The 16,956-nt window shown below is 40.9% G+C and overlaps 1 protein-coding gene and 1 long non-coding RNA gene across 4 annotated transcripts in view; both read right to left on the reverse strand.

The window, feature by feature from the left end:
- Window positions 1-16,956, reverse strand: part of ARL15 (ADP ribosylation factor like GTPase 15) — a 442,112-nt gene that overhangs the window by 311,566 nt on the left and 113,590 nt on the right. The window lies entirely within an intron of this gene.
- Window positions 4,334-8,630, reverse strand: LOC146395550 (uncharacterized). The gene is made up of 2 exons (XR_014831341.1): window positions 8,228-8,630; window positions 4,334-8,138 (listed from the first exon to the last, which is right to left on the reverse strand). It is a non-coding gene; the product is annotated as an uncharacterized LOC146395550 (long non-coding RNA).

A 16,956-nucleotide genomic window follows, 5' to 3' on the forward strand; every position in this document is an offset into this window, starting at 1 on the left:
TTCCTGCTTTTACATTTGAACTCATCCCTGTTCAATTTAAAAATATTTTATAGGGGTTCCTGTCGTGGCTCAGCGGAAACGAACCTGACTAGCACCCAGAAGGACGCAGGTTCAATCCCTGGCCTCACTCAGTGGGTTAAGGATCCGGTGTTGCTGTGAGCCGTGGTGTAGGTCGCAGATGCAGCTCGGATCTAGTGTTGCTGTGGCTGTAGCTGCGATTCGACTCCTAGCCTGGAAACCTCCATATGCCTCGGGTGTGGCCCCAAAAAGACCAATAAATAAATAAATAAATAAATAATCTATTTATGGTTTAAATTTTAATCTTCAAAAAAGGGGACACATGGGGAGGAAGGGATGCAGTAAGGAGTGGGATTGGCACATGCACCCTGCGTATCTAGAATGACTGGCCAACAGGGACCTGCTGTATAGCACAGGCAACTCTACCCAAAGTTCTCTGATAATCTATACAGGAAAAGAATTTGAGAAAGAATAGATGTGTGTACATGTATAACTGAATCACTCTGTTGTACAGCAGCAATTATTACAACATTGTAAATTAACCATACTTCAATAAAATTTAAAAAACAAAAAAAATAAGGGGACATTTTCATAACTCCTTTTCAGAAGCAATCTTTGGCAATAAAAATTCAAGCAGTACTCGGGTCAAAGGTTAAAGTATCTCAGACCATATTTCTCCCTCAGGCCTATATCCCTTAATCAGGTAAACAAGCTTTAATTATTAAAATGATACAGCTTGAACTCCAAAGGGGAAGAGGTTAACATTCTTTTGAAATCATAGGAAATCCCGCTCTGAGTCTACATCAACAAAATAGAGCAGGTGATTACCATGCTGCCAGCCTAGCATTGCAATACATAAGTTCTCTAAAAGATTTCCAAAATTTCTTTTTATGAACAGTTTTGTTTTTAATTATAGAAAATGGAAATAAAAAAGCACAGAACTGCCAATTATCACATCGGGGTCTCACCCCATCCCATTCCCCAATAACTCAATGTGGTTTGTGCCCCAGGGAGTTGCAAACCGAAGAAATAACTAGGGCAGATCATTCCCAGGTCCTCAGCAGATCCCTGCGTAGGTGACGAATTCCTTCTTCTCCCTGTGTCAATGCAGCTCAGTTGGATCTCATCTTTGTCTCCCTCAGAAAGACCACTCTGACACTGTGCTGACAGAAGAAGCATGAGTTGGAAGTGTAAGACAGAAGGAAAAGGAGAGGAAATATTAATCTGCCAGTTCATCGTGAAAAGGCAGCACGAACTTGCCTGGGTGTTTTCCAGGTAATGAGAAACATGTCACGAATGCCAAGGGAAGAAATTTAAAATGACTGCTCTTTTTTCAAAGGCCTCTCGGGTAAATGTCTTCAGGCCGGTGTCACAGAAAAGCCCCTGAACGGGAGGGGTTGCCCCGCTTCATGATCACACTAGCTCCGAACATAATTAAAACTAATCCTTTTACCTGCCTACATTTCTTACAAGAGATCCGTCTAGAGCAGTCCCTGAAAAAGGTCTGGATGTTTTGTACCAACAGGATTCAGTCAGTACTTCAATGTTGGGGCGGCGGGGGTAATGCAAGTCCAAACAGCAGCAGCTCATTCACTTATTTAAAACATTCAGATATTTTAAAAGGCTTAGAATACACGGAACATAATGGTGTATCAAAATGACAAGTCCTCATCAGAGGCACGCCATCCAAATTTGCTCACCCTGAGCTTTGAGAGACAGCCAAGACATGAAAACCCTAAAAGGGAAGACTTACGCCATGACTTGCCTCAAGAAACAGGCTATAGAAACAAGTGTTTACAAACCAATTTAGGGTGCTCAAAATTACACAAGGCAGGCTAGAGAAAAATCTTCCCCAAAAGCAGCTGATACAATACAACCGAAAAGGGTTTCCTGTACCAGGGTTGGGGAGAGGTCAGAGCTGCCCTGTCCTCACATCCCGTTTATGGTATTAACTGAGCAGAAATACAGAGTTGCTTAGGTGCCATAGAAAATACATTTCCATTTCCAAGAATCACTTCAACTGCTGAGGACAAACTTTTTATTCCACACTCTCACAGACAGGTCATACGAACAACTAAAAAAAGCGAACCACAGTTAGACCTCTGCAGTGATTCTTCTCACGGGGTACATTTATTCAAATATCACATATAACAACAAAAATCCAAGCTTTCCAACACATCAGATTTATGCCACCATTTTTTACTTTGCACTTCAGTTGCGACGGATCGTGAGATGCACAGCACCTACGCCCTTTGTCTCCACTCAAATGCCTCAGATTCAAAGGCAGCCAAATAAAGGTTGAATGAGTCTCATCACCTCAACAGCTTTCCTTGATTTCATCTTTAGTTCCCATCTGTGGCTTACCAAAGAGAATACCAGAATCTAGCTTTAGTCTTTCGAATGAATCAGTTTGACCTTCTTCTTTCTAACTCAACACCTCTCCACGGAAAAAGCAAGCTTTTGTGCTTTCAGAGTCTGAGGTCATCCAATGTCACATCAGACCATCTTCCCAACCTTCTGATTTTAGTAACTGGGACTCCTTTAAATTATTGAAGGAGTTCCCTAGTGGCTAGCAGGTTAGGGATCTGATGTCACTGCTACAGTGCAGCTTTGATCCCTGGCCCCAGAACTTCCTCATGCCTTGAGCGCAGCCAAAAACCAACCAAACAAACCAAAAAACCCAAACAAACAAAAAACTTCAAGCCAAACATTTTAAATCACGCACCCACATGGATTAAAACCAAGTGAGCAAGATAGGTGACTGGTGAGAAATTCAAAGCAAGAAGCAATTCCCTCACACTCCAAAGCATGGGTACCAGCTATAGGATATATGGTATAAATGAATTATAAAGTTGATATGACTCCCATCTCCTTTAAAGTTTTAATGTTTAACTGATGCTTTAGGCAGGTACAACAGAGAAGCATGCTACCATAGTACAGAAGAATCAAGGCAGAAAAACTATTTATGCGAGTCCATGGCATGGTGAGGAAGACTGATGATGGCTTTCCCCAAAATGATTTACCTCCTAACCTCTCTAACTTGTACAAGTTATGTTACATGGAGAAGGAGGAATTAAGGTTGTTAATCAGCTGTGCTGGATTCATCCAGGTGGAGCCCAAGTAATCACTGCATTAAACAGGGGACAAGGAGGCAGAAGAGTTGAGAATCAGAGACGGCACTGTGAGAGAGAGTGACCGGTGATTGTTGGCTCTGAAGATGAAAAGGAGTCAAGAACTCAAGCAACTCAGGCCACCTCCAGATGCTGGAAAAGGCTACACAACTGATTCTCCCCTAGAGCCTCTACTCTATAGAGGAATGCAGCCCTGCTCACACCTGGATTTTACTCTGGTGAGATGCCTTTTGGATTTCTAACCTCCAAAACTATACTCACTGTATGTTGCTTTAAGCCACTAAGTGTGCAGTGATCTGTTACAGCAGCAATGGAAAGCTAATACAAGTGAGATGCTGAAAAATAGTAACGATCCAGTTCTTTTAAATTATAGAAAAGACCATTTCTTTTCCTTTTTTCTTTTTTTGGCCACATCTGCAGCATATGGAAGTTACTTGGCCAGGGACCAAATCCAAACTACAGCTGCGGCAACCCCAGATCCTTAACCCACTGTGCCACAGCAGGAACTCCCCCGAAGACCATTTCAGTGTAATTGTCCTTGAAGTATTTACAAGGAAGGTTGTTCTATTTGGGGGTTCCTCCCCATAGGTCAAATTAATATAGGGAACATCAACTTTCATGAATGGAAGTTAACACAAAAAAAAAGCTTAAAATATTTCTGATTTAAAAAATGATGCAACAGGAGTTCCCGTCGTGGTTCAGGGTTAATATATCCAACTAGGAACCATGAGGTTTCGGGTTCGATGCCTGGCCTTGCTCAGCGGGTTAAGGATCCGGGCGTTGCCGTGAGCTGTAGTGTAGGTCGCAGATGGAGCTCGGAACCCACGTTGCTGTGGCTGTAGCTTAGGCCGGAGGCTCCAATTAGACCCTTAGCCTGGGAACCTCCCTATGCTGCAGGAGCAGCTCTAGAAAAGGTAAAAAGACAAAAACAAAAAAAAGAGATGCAACAAAAGTTGTAGAGAAGCAGCAGTTTTCCATTCCAAGGACAGGAAAAGTTCATGTGAAAAGTGCCATTCTCTACCATGGTTTCATAAGGTTCCCTGTTTTCCACGGCCATTCAGCTCATGGGGGAACACTCTGCTCAACCATCTTTCAAGCAATCCCAGGTTTTCTCCACCTTGCTCTCCCAAATCACTAACCCCTGCCCCCATATAAGACTTATCCTTCTTCCCGTCTCTTCCTGCTTTTTTAATATACACATAGCTCTCATTTATTCATACAAACCTCAGGGGACACAAATTAGCTGTAATGTCAAACAAGAGCAACTGTAAGTTTTCTTATATTTTCAGATATGAAAAATTAATATTTCAAAACCCAAGAGAGTAACATCTAGCTTCTCCTGGTTACTTAACCATCAGCCTTAGTTATGCACTGCCAAGAATATACGAGGGGGAAAAGGGCATCTAAGTAGTCAAAGCAGCTATTCCAAAGTTGAACAACCATGTAAGTTATGTACTTCACTCACAGTAAATTTCCAAAGGTTCTCAGTCACAATCTAATGACATTTTAGATATAATTCCTTTTAAATTTTTTCATTATAGTCAATTTACAATGTTGTGCCAATTTCTGCTGTACAGCAAAGTGACCTAATCATAGAAATATATACATTCCCTTTCTTATACATGTTCTATCCCAAGAGTCTGGATATAGCTCCCTGTGCTATACAGTAGAACCCCACTGCTTATCCATTCTAAATAGTTTGTATTGTTTTAGATATAATTCTAACAGATTAGCTTATGTAGGTTCTTAGGCCTCAACAGATTAAAACCAAGAAAGTGAAAGACAAGGAGATTAGGGACCCATACCCCCCGCCCAAAAGGTAATACACATGAATTTATTGAGTCTACCAAGCAAGTGTCAGCCTGTACCCAGCACTCTGATAGACGGTCTGCATGCTTACAAAAGAGGTAGCTTGGACTCACAGAGCTAAATAAACTTGTCCAAGGTCAGAAAAGGGGGATGCACACCAGGAGTGGGGAGAGAATGCGATCTCCCATCTGATTCATAAATTAATATTTTCCCCTAAACCCTATCACTTCAAAATCAACAGCAAACACTGGTTATTGACAGTAAGGGTCTGAACAATGAGTAAGAACACACCCCCGGACTTTAGCAAGAACACCAGTATACAGGGTCACATGAAAACTGAAACAACAGCCATGCCTTACTGGAAAATCTCCTAAAGATATCCCTACATAGAATAATTTTTCAGAACAGGTAAAATCATGGCTCTTATAGAGATATAAAATAAGCGAGGTCTCAAAGATTCCATTTAACTCATTAATTAATGAGAGAACCAAAAAAGATGTTACAAGCAGTTCAAAGGGGAAGACAAAGAACCACAATTTTAACATAGCAAAGGAATGTTGAAACGAATGTGCAAACACTAGTCAATTGCATTCCCCAGGACATAACTAATTTGCATTTCTATGGACAAGAATTATTTGCACTGCTTTCAATTTCCTACAAGTTGACTTCTAGTTCTACAGAGGCAGAAAACAGTCTAGTCAAAGACAAAGACTCTGGCCCTATAGCTCGAATAATCCCCAGACATGACAGCATCACATTGAAAGGATACCACAAGTCTTTTTTGCCCATTTCAAAGTATTACATTTTTTTTTCTTACCCCAGCATTGCACCACAGTACAGTAACTATAATAATTGTTTATTTTCTCTTCAGCATACCCTACTTGCAAAGATTAAATATGTGATAAAAATGTTTAAAGCTTAACATCTAATTGGTTGCTTATGAACTTCAAGGACACAGATCGCCATTCCCAATGATGCTGGAGAGAGGTTTTGTTAGAGTGGAATGTACATGAGAGGCACTTGATAAATGATTGTGAGGCAGAGGGTGGGGGGAGAGGCAGGTGTTAGAGGAGGACTCTTCCAAGTATTTCCTAGCATCACAACTCTTATTCATCAGACAGACTCGGGATAACTGGCTGTTCAACATGATTTTATTCTCTTCCTGAAGAACAAGTTAAACAAAACAGTATCTGGTTCCTCTTTTCCTGATGTAATAAAAAAGACGGTGAACATATAAGCAAATATCCATGATTTACACACCATCAATTCTATGAAACGATGTTTGGAGTCATCTCCATAACATTCAAACAACACGCTACTTACCCCCAATCACACTGATTAAGATTCTTGAAGATAATTGTCATCATGGCAATTTTTAGGCACAATTGCAACCATCAGCTATGGTCCATCAATGTCCTAGAACTGGTTTGTGGACTGCTGCTGACCAATAAGGGAGTTTTCAGTGATCTATAGTGAACTGAGAAAAATAAGAATATAGTTTCTCCCCCCATAAAGTTACTGTTACTCAGTGTAAAAGGACTATTTTCGTCCAAGATTATAATCTTGCTTCTGAGGTGGGGAGGGGAAGGGTCAAATTCTTTCCTGTTAGAAAATAAACTCAGTGACAGTCCATAAGCATTGTTTCCCTAATGGCAAAATAAAGCTCCACATTTACATACATACACACCCCACTCCAGAGGGGTTTATTTGTTTCTAATATTACAGTTCTGTAAAACCCAAAAATCTGGAACCGACCACCTAAGCAACTTTGGAAAGCTGAGTGGTAAGGGGTATATTGTTGATACACGCAATTTTCATTTTGAGAAGTCAATCAACCTCTGTATTTGTCAAATGCTAGCCAAACCACAGAATGTCCTACTGTGATAATTATATTAGTAACAGGGAGGGTGAAAAGAAAAAAAAACTAAAGGCTGAACTTTGCTCTTTACAGCTCTGCGCACTTAGGATGGAAAACAAATCACACACGACTATTATCTACGCCAGACTCCACTCTACTCGCTGTAATTCCCACAGGAGACTTGCAGAAATTCTGGACTGCCCATGTGTTCAAGAGTTAGGCCTTTCACTTTTCTTCCTCTCTCAACACTTCTTCTGAGAACTTAGTCTTAAACTGTCATAAATGAGCTAAGAGTTTTGGCAGATGTACACTGCTTTGAATTGCTCTTATACCTACATTACCTAAACATGAATTTCCATTATCCCCTTGCCAATTAAACTATCTCCAGACTGTGGCCTCCTTAAAACCCCTGACAAATTACCCAATACCTAGTCTTCCTAGAAACTAATGTTAGTGTCCACACCCCAAATTTTTGATAATGGTAAAGTTTCAAGTCAAGTTTTGCTCCTTTGTTTCCTGCCCTTTTATCCTTTAGTGCACACACAGAAAACGATTTGAAAACTCAGAAAGACTTAAAACCTAGAGTCCCCTTATAATTTGTGGATCAAAGATCATTATTAAAGCAGAGATTTCAAACATTTTATCTTAGATTCATTATTTAGGTTAACATTCAAAAATCTATGTATTCATGTAGTCTGCACAAGATACGTCAGCGAAGTACCTGGAGAAATAGAGAGTCATTCACAGATGGTCATCTTGCCCATCAATTCCCTTGTACTTTTCTAACTCCCCTGAGGGCACACTCCTGAAAAATCCTCACAACTGCTACGGTGTGAAGAGCCCTCATTCTGGGTAAAGGATTTGCCAAGCCCTTTAGGAGGATTATCACACTGAATCCTCACAACTCCACTGGGAGGTATGCACTTTAATCACCCATCCCCCGCCCCCAATCAGAAGGACACTGCAGTTCAGAGTGCCCAAGATACACCCGCTAACATGATCTGGAATTGGAACACAGGTGTTAATCTGCTTTCAAGAAAAATTAACTAGGGCACTGGAGGGTAAGACATAGGGGTTAAAAAAAAGTTGTTATTGCATGTGGTTCCTTCCAAATAAACAGAACTTCAGAGACCACCCCTGGATTCCAAAATACCAAATGCCACAGAATTACTGTCCATCCTCACTGGTTGGCCCACCTGACAGGTACTGAAAGGCAGGACATTGACAATAGGGTGTAACCTAGGAGCAGGTGTGGTGCCCCGAACATCATCATACCTGGGGCCCAGTGAGAAACTCGACCATGATATCTGGTGTTTGATTAACTGTCCAGCAAACCTTCTTTGAGCACCACTATATATATATATATATATATATATATATATAAAATTTGTATATATATATATATACACACAAATTTTTTTGGTCTTTTTAGGGCCGCACTTGAGGCACATGGAGGTTCCCAGGCTAGGAGTCTAATTGGAGCTGTAGCCACTGGTCTACACCACAGCTCACGGCAATGCCAGATCCTCAACCCACTAAGCAAGGCCAGAGATCAAACCCATGTCCTCATGGATGGTAGTCAGATTTGTTTCCACTGAGCCACAGTGGGAATTCCTGGGCACCACTATATTTAAGCAACTATTAAGTAACTGTAATTTTGCTGAGAAGAACTGAATAGGGGAAAGGCTTATCTCTGCCCTCAAGGAACTCCCTGCCAAAGGCACGAATAAGAAGAACAAGGACAGCCTCCACACTGTAAGTCTAATTTTAAAAAAGAAAAATATCCAAAAAAAAAAAAAAAAACAACAACAAAGAACAGAACAAAGACAGCCTCCAGAAACAGCCGCTAGAGTTACAAGGATCTTAGTAATGATCAGGTCTTTTTCCTCAAAGTCATAATTTCCTGGGGGATCAAAGAGAACACAAGCACTGGTGAATACTCAAAAAATATCTCTGTGAGGAGAGGGGGAATGGAGCAAAGTGGTCAAGAGGTACGAACTGCCAGCTATAGAGTAGAAAAGTACTAGCTAGGGAGGTAACTACACCATGACAGATCTAACACTGCTCTGTGTTACATATGAATGTTGTTAAGAGGGTAAATCCCAGGAGTCCTCATCATCAAGGAAATAAAATTTCTCTTTTACTTTGTATCTATAGGAGATGATGAATATTCACTTATTGTGGTAATAATTTCATGACGTATATAAGTCAAACCATTATGCCATATGCCTTAAACTTATACAGTGCTGTATGTTGATTATATCTCAATAAAACTGGAAGGAAGAAAAATCTAGAGGAGGAGACTTAACTGTCCACCCATCATCTGCACTGGTCCTTTGGAGAATCTAGAGTAATGCTATCAAATTAAGAGACCTAAAGAGGAAAAACAAAGGAAATCAAGCAGTAGGGATAATAAACATCAAACTTTTACTTAGAATAAACTGGTCTTAAGTCTAAGTCCATTTAATCCTAGCAGTTCTGTCATCTCATACAATTACAAGACATATAGTAATGCTATCAAATTAAGAGACCTAAAGAGGAAAAACAAAGGAAATCAAGCAGTAGGGATAATAAACATCAAACTTTTACTTAGAATAAACTGGTCTTAAGTCTAAGTCCATTTAATCCTAGCAGTTCTGTCATCTCATACAATTACAAGACATATGATGGTTTAAAAAAAAACAAAAAGAACAAAAAAAAAAAAAAAAAAACAAAAAACAACAACTAATTCCAGCATCACAAATACAATAACTAGGAGTCCCCAAAGTAGGTGTCATTTAAAGGGTGCCAGCAGCATCAACTTATCAACTTCCTCGGTTGATACTCTTTACTCAATTCAGCTGACAGCTCCCCAGGCAGTCATGCTCTCTTCCTTCATGGGAGTTATAGTCTGGAGGGGAAGTTAAATATTAAACAAAGAGAAACAAAAACATTTAAATGCTCACACTGAGAAGTACTATGAAGAAAAGGAATAGAGTCCTTTGAAAATGTTTAACAGAAGTAAACCAATTTAGATGGGGAGGTAGGAAAACATGCCTGAAAGAGATAAAATGACCTCTTAGCTGAAAGATGGATAAGAGTAAGGCAACCAAAGAGAGAGGAGAAGTATGTTCCAGAGAGCAGGAACTATAGTTTCGTAAGCTTTGATGAAGAAAAGAATGTGATTTATTATAGAAATTGAAAAAGCCCACACAGTGGATAAGTAGCCATCAGGGAAAGAGAGGGATGGAAACACAAGAAAAGACTAGGACCACACCTCAAGTCAAGGTCTTCCTAGGAGCCCTGAAGGGAGGCGAGGAGTGCCTCTACTCAACGCCCAGACACAAAACCTAATGATGACGATGATGATTAAAGAGTACCGAACCCCACACCCGAAAAACTATGCAATTTTAAGCAGTACACTAAGTTTTCCAAGTCCTCAAGTCACTGCCATTTGGAACTGGAAAGCCATGTAGTCCAACCAACCCCAAACTCTTCAAATGAAGAGACAGAGGAGGTCAATGCATGAGACGCTCTTATCCTCTCTTGGCCTCCGTTTTCAGAGAAACGTTGCTCCTTGAGCAGGGCTCTTAGAGTCTCATACCACATGATAAGATACAGGGACTCGAAAGCCACTGTTTGTTTGGTGGGGGCACAGGCTGTGACATCCTCCTCCTTCCAAAGTTCCGTTCAATATGCCAGTGTGGGGGAGGGGTATCTCTATGTGCAGGGAAAGAGCATAAGAAGCCACGTGCACTTAAAACCTTTCTCAAAGAGACACTTTACTTTGCCCTCAGTGTTACCTCTTCCTAAGAACGTGAAAGGCACAGCATCTGAGCACAGAGAAGCACGCCTCTATTCAGTCTTACATCTGTTGGATGGAACTGCTCACACCGCACATGTGCTTTTTTGGGGGCCGGTGGGGTAGGGGAAGCATGCCCATGGCATGGCATGCAGAAGTTCCCAGGCCAGGAATCAAACTCAAGCCATGGCAGTGACAATGCTGGATCCTTAACCCACCAAGCCACCAGGGAACTCCACAAGAGATCTCTTTAAAAGATATAAACACACTTGGACCAAAAACAAACAAACAAACAAAAAGACAAAAAAACAAAAACCTACAATATATTGGCAATCAGAAAGCAGAAGAATGAGTGGTAACTACTGTGATCCAGCAGACCAGACAAATTTAATCTAAACAAGCAGTGAGGGGAAGCAGGGAGATAACGCAGTTAGCCTGTAGAACTCCCTAGAGGCTCAGCAGTTGGTAGAATCTAAGATCCCTTAAAAACCCATGAAGATGGGGCTAAAAACAGGAGGATTGGTTCAAAGACCTTTCAAGAATGAGAATTTAGAGCGTTCCCATTTTACACTGCCTCCCCACCGGAGCAGAAGACTACACGTTCATTCCCTGGCAAGGATGAAACGTGGTATCTGAACTGAAAAATCACCAGGCACCATTTACAGCAAGGGTATGTGCAGAAAAAGACAATCGAGCCTTGGGAGGGAGACCCCGGTAACCATAACCAAGAAAGGTAACCGGCAGAACTGTATGCCATCCCCACCAGATCTTTTCCTAAAAGGAGATTTATACAACTGTGGGTAATACCGGGGAATGACTCCTTGAGCCCTCTGCCCCACGTGCTTCCCCAGGCACTGAGAACCAGACTTGAATTCTCTAGGAAGAAGCTTGAAAGACCCTTCTTGGGAGTAGCTGATCCGCCGAAGAGAAAAGCTAAAGTTACTGGGGCTTCCCTCCAATAAAGCAACCAAACACCCCTGGGGTGAGATCTACAGCAGACAAATCCCATCCACGCACAGAGCTTGGAATTAGCTCTATATGCGCCACTTTTTGATATAAGTCAACAGATAAGAACTGCCAGGCATCCAAGAAAAGCCATTAATATGATAGAAACCTAACAGGAGGGGAAAAAAAAAAAAATCAACTTAGAATAAAACAGAATTATACAAGGAGATGAAAACAAATAGATATCTCATTAATATTGTTTAGAGGCCTAAAGTGAAGACACTGCATTCACAAAGGAAGAACAGCAACAGGATGCTATGAAACAAATCAGAGCTCTTGAAGTTTGGGGGTGGGGGGGAAATGGGTGAACCTAAGTTTAAACCTCAGTAAAAGACTTGAAAGATAAAATATGAGAATATCTCCCAGAAAAGAGAGCAAAGGGACAAAGTGATAAAAAATACAAGATAAAAGGGACAAAAATTAGAGCATCACTCCAGGAGAGCCAATAAAGAAGACAGAAAAAAATCAAGGAAGTTTCACACAACTTAAGGATTTGAGTTTTCAAACTGAAAGGGCCTAGCACTTTTTTTGGCTATGAAAACAGTCACACACCAAAGGACACCGTGAAATTTCAGAAGACTGGAGTTTCCAAACAGGATTAACAAACAAACAAAAAACGACAACAAAAAAATCCCCACCACTAAAAACAGATCAGATACAAAGAGTTCGGAATCAAAATAACATTATTCCTCTCTCTGGAGAGCAACACTGGAAGCTTAGAAGCCAATGGAGCAATGCTTTCAAAACGACAAGGGAAAATCATTTCCAACCTAGAATTCTACCCCAACTAGACCATCAATCATGAGTTTGATAATGATAAGCAAAGTGTCAAAAAAATTGACCTCAAATGCGCCCTGGGGTGAGCTGAGAGGGGAAGCCTTGGAGGCCAGCAGGGATCCTCGGGACAAGAAGAGCCTCCCCAGGATAACGGACAAGATGGATCTTGTTCTAAAAGGAGATTTACACAACTGCAGATAATACACAGGCATGGACTGAGGAGTATGTAACAAACCAAGTCCATGACAAAACATGACTGTTACCAACTCTAGGAAAAGGAGAATTGAAGAGGAAGGAAAAGCCATCACACCATACTACAGGACAGCTATGAACAGAGTGAGTAAAAGCCTAACACCCAAAATGATGGTATTAATCATGTGGGAAGGTTGAGGATAAGCCGGGACAGTATGGTGGTATACTGGGGGGGGGGGTCTGGGGGAGGAGGATAAACACATGGCCAGACCATCTTCCATAGGGGGAGGAGATGATACCTAAAGACAGACAAGTTGCGATGCAGCCACACAAGCACATCATTTTAAATAGTGGAGGTAGATACTAACTTGTGAACCGTTATTTGCAAAATCAAACATTCTTCCAGAGTCTTTTAAACTGGCAGCCTTTCTTACCTTTAGATTTGTGTTTATCCATAACCCACCTTTTCTCACCAAGAAATGAAGCAACTTTCTTACATCATTATTTTCTCTTCAAAATATAAAGATACACACTTGAGTTGGAGCATTATAGAGGATTAATTAGAACATACTTTTTAGAAAAGCTTTTTCTTTGGAAAAGGAAAAATGGGAATAAGTGGTAGAGATAATACACTCCTTGTTGTCTTCATATTTAGCTCGAACATGATACCAACATTTTTTACTCCTTTCTGTCTTCCATGCAAACTGAAAAGCCAAAGGAGTAAGCTTAACTAGCGTAGCTCGCTGAAACAAGCTTTTTCATTGTTTTAAAGTCGTTATTACTAAAAAGCAAGAACTTTCTGAACATACCCACTTCAAAACAGTGGTTAAGACTGTGATGCAGGGGAGTTCCCGTCGTGGCGCAGTGGTTAACGAATCCGACGAGGAACCATGAGGTTGCGGGTTCGGTCCCTGCCCTTGCTCAGTGGGTTAACGATCCGGCGTTGCAGTGAGCTGTGGTGTAGGTTGCAGACGCGGCTCGGATCCCGCATTGCTGTGGCTCTGGCGTAGGCCGGTGGCTACAGCTCCGATTCAACCCCTAGCCTGGGAACCTCCATATGCCGTGGGAGCGGCCCAAGAAATAGCAACAACAACAACAACAACAACAAAAGACAAAAAAAAAAAAAAAAAAAAGATTGTGATGCAGCAGACGTTGTTATCAAAAAATTCCCCAAATTAAAATTTTATCTTCCATAAACTATCATTTCTAAAGCAAAGCAAGAGAATCTGGATTAAAATCCTAACACGTTAATACCTATTTTCACTGGAATCCATTCTCACTTCCAACTAATTTACTTCTAATATTTTCTTGGAAATCTGTACTTTTAAGACAGTGGTTTGAAGGAACTCAAACCACAACAAATATGAGTTATTTTAAAAAAAAGATGTTGTGAAATATATTGTAGTTCATTATCAAACTACAGCATTGCAAATTGCCATTACAGAACCCAAATTCACCCAGAAGTTTCCATCCCCAGAAAATTCTTCCAACACTGAAGGATACCTGTGTAATGGCATAACCTGAGGCATCTGGGCCTTAAAATTAAAAAGGCCATTCTGACTGGTACCTCAATTTTCCAAAGGGAGTTTTGTTATTGTTGTCTTGTTGCCTGAATTGACTAATCCTCAAGTGGGTTCCAGCCACTCTGAAGAATTTCTACAAGTATAACCTTCTTAGAAGAGGAAAAGATCTTAAATACTATTCCTTGCTGGTGCAAAACTGTGGCACAGAGAAGTTAACTCAGTTGACAAAGGACTCCTGATTAACTCAGTTTCCTAGACCACCATCTAGTGCTCTTTCTGCAACAGGAAGTTACGCAATGTGCAAAGCCAGGACAAGTACTATCTGATACCCTTGGTATTCACACCTAATAAAATGTTCTACCTTCCCCCAAAATCAAACAGTGGTTCTCTTTATTGTTCCAAAGACAGGCTGTCCAACTATAGCTGTTACTAAAATCAGAAAAGGATTTCCAATTTATCCTCCCGTATCAGGTTGGTGACTTGTTTGGTGCGTAACAAGGAGCACAGATGGTCACACGGTGGGCCTTAGCGCCTGTTTTCCTGACCCCTCTAAATCACAAAGTACAGCAAGTTGTTGGGGGCAGGTGGGAGCTATTCTATCAGTTAGGACTTTAAGATCCATCAACAGGCCCTATGCACTGAGAGCACTGGCAATTTTCCTTCTCTTTGCTCCAGAAAGCAGTGCCTTGAACAGTTTTAATACTGACACATCAAAGAGCTGACATGAGTTGTAGATGGTCGTTAAATGAAACCTGTTTACATTCTCATCTTACTCAAAAACATGTAAGAACAAAGATTCAGAAAGTTTAGGAAGGACATAAAGATGAGGGGACAGGAGTTCCCATCATGGCTCAGCAGAAACAAATAAATATGACTTGTATCCATGAAGACATAGGTTCGATCCCTGGCCTCACCCAGTGGGTTAAGGATCCAGGATTTCCCTGAGCTTTGGTGTAGGTTGCAGATGTGGCTTGGATCCCACATTGCTGTGGCGTAGGCCAGCAGCTACAGCTCCAATTTGACCCCTAACCTGGGAATCGCCATATCCCAGGGATGCGGCCCTAAAAAGACAAAAAAATTAAAAAAAACAAAAATAAAAATAATAAAATAAAAAAGCTAAGCATGCTTAAAAAAAAAAAAGATGAGGGGACAAATGAAGGATGTGCTCACCTGGAGCAAACATGCTTATTAAGGAGACAAGGGTAAAGTGAGCAAATGGAAATGCTAAGTCACAAATCAGGGATTATGATTATTGTTTGATTTGAGGAATGTGTTTGGTTCCAAGTAACAGCAAACTCACTTTGGGGTGCTTTAAATCCAGGGTCAGCAAACTTCAAGGGCCAGGGGGAAAATATTTTAGGCTCTGGGCCAAGGTATCTCTGTTGTAGCCACTCGTCTCTGTCGTAGCATGAAAGCAGCCACAGATAATATGGAACAAATGGGTGTGGCTGTGCTACACAAACACTGTATTTACAACAATAGGCAGCCAGCCCCATAGGTCTAATTGGCCAACCACTGGTTTAATCCCAATGTCAACCCTTGGTTTAAACAAGTAGAACTCACTTAAGAAGCTGATCTTTCCTACCAAGTAGCAAGAAGGCTACAGCAGCTCCAGACTTCAAATCCATGTTCAAAGGTGAGAGGCAGAACAAAGAGGGTGGGTCGGAGGAAGGGCAAGTCAGCCCCATCTTTCCCTGTGACGCAAAGCAGTTTTCCCTAAAGCACCCCAAGCAAACTCCACCTACCCCACCCTGATCACTGGTCAGATGATTGGAATCAAACAATGCAGACACAACACCAGAGTCATAAGCATCTTAGGCAAATCACAATTTACTGGCTAGGCCTAGACACATTGCTTCCTTAACCAAAACTAGGGTTCTTTTGGAAAGAATGCATAACTAGCAACTAGGGGGTATATAGTTATCACTACCTGTAGCTATAGACTTTTTTTTTTTTCCTATCAGAATTCAGAGAAATGGAATGCACTCTTTCAGCTGTGCACTAATTGTCAAACAGATTGAAAAAGATAAAGCATGGCTGATTGGGGGTGGGGGTATGTAAGATAACCAGGAAAAAGTGAGTCTACCTCTAGCTCCCTGAAAGTAGCAATTTAATGGGGAAGTAAGGAGCAAGAAACCTGAATGGCAGCCAGGCTTTGTCCTGAGCAAAAACATTTAAGCTACCCATGCCTCTGATCTACAACTGGAAAAATGAGGTTGTTCAAGAGGAGGCTTGCTAAGGCATAATACCCTCAGGCTCTAACAACCTCAGATTCCTTTAAATATGTTTTCTGATCAAGCAAATTCAGCATTTAAGTATACAGTCAAAATTTCATTCTGAAAATAGTAAAGCCCAAATCACAAATGTGGAGGAGTCCCACAGAGAGTCGAGTCTTAAACTAAAGAAAAAGAATTTTATTCAAATAACTTTCACACATTGCTGAAAGACTGGCATTCCATTCAACCCTTCCAATTTCCAAGAAAACACACACGTGTAAGAAGGGTAGTTAACTTTTTTAAAACACTATAAATGTGTCTTGTAAAAATTATACTGTTTCTTACAACCACCTTAAAATAGTTCTCAAGTCAAAAATGGTAACTGTTCTAGCTAGACTACTAACTTGGGAAACCCTCAGTAACCCTTCCATCACCACGGCTCCAATTAAGCATTGCTGAAGGTGAGATGGTGGTAATTAAATTCACTAGAAACACTGCTCAAATGATCACCCTTAACAAGGATTTGGAAATTAATGAACAAGTTAAAAAAATCACTGAGGTTCCTAAGAAATATGCTTCGCAAAAGGAATCCTTTTAGCTGTTTGAGTCAAACATGGAAGAAAAAAGAAAGGCAGGTAGGGAGAAG

The sequence above is a fragment of the Sus scrofa genome, chromosome 16, assembly GCF_054392235.1.
Source record: "Sus scrofa isolate SSC_HxYL_T2T_F1_AM1 chromosome 16, Sscrofa_HxYL_maternal_Yorkshire_Landrace_v2.0, whole genome shotgun sequence".
In the NCBI taxonomy this organism is placed as follows: Eukaryota; Metazoa; Chordata; class Mammalia; order Artiodactyla; family Suidae; genus Sus; species Sus scrofa.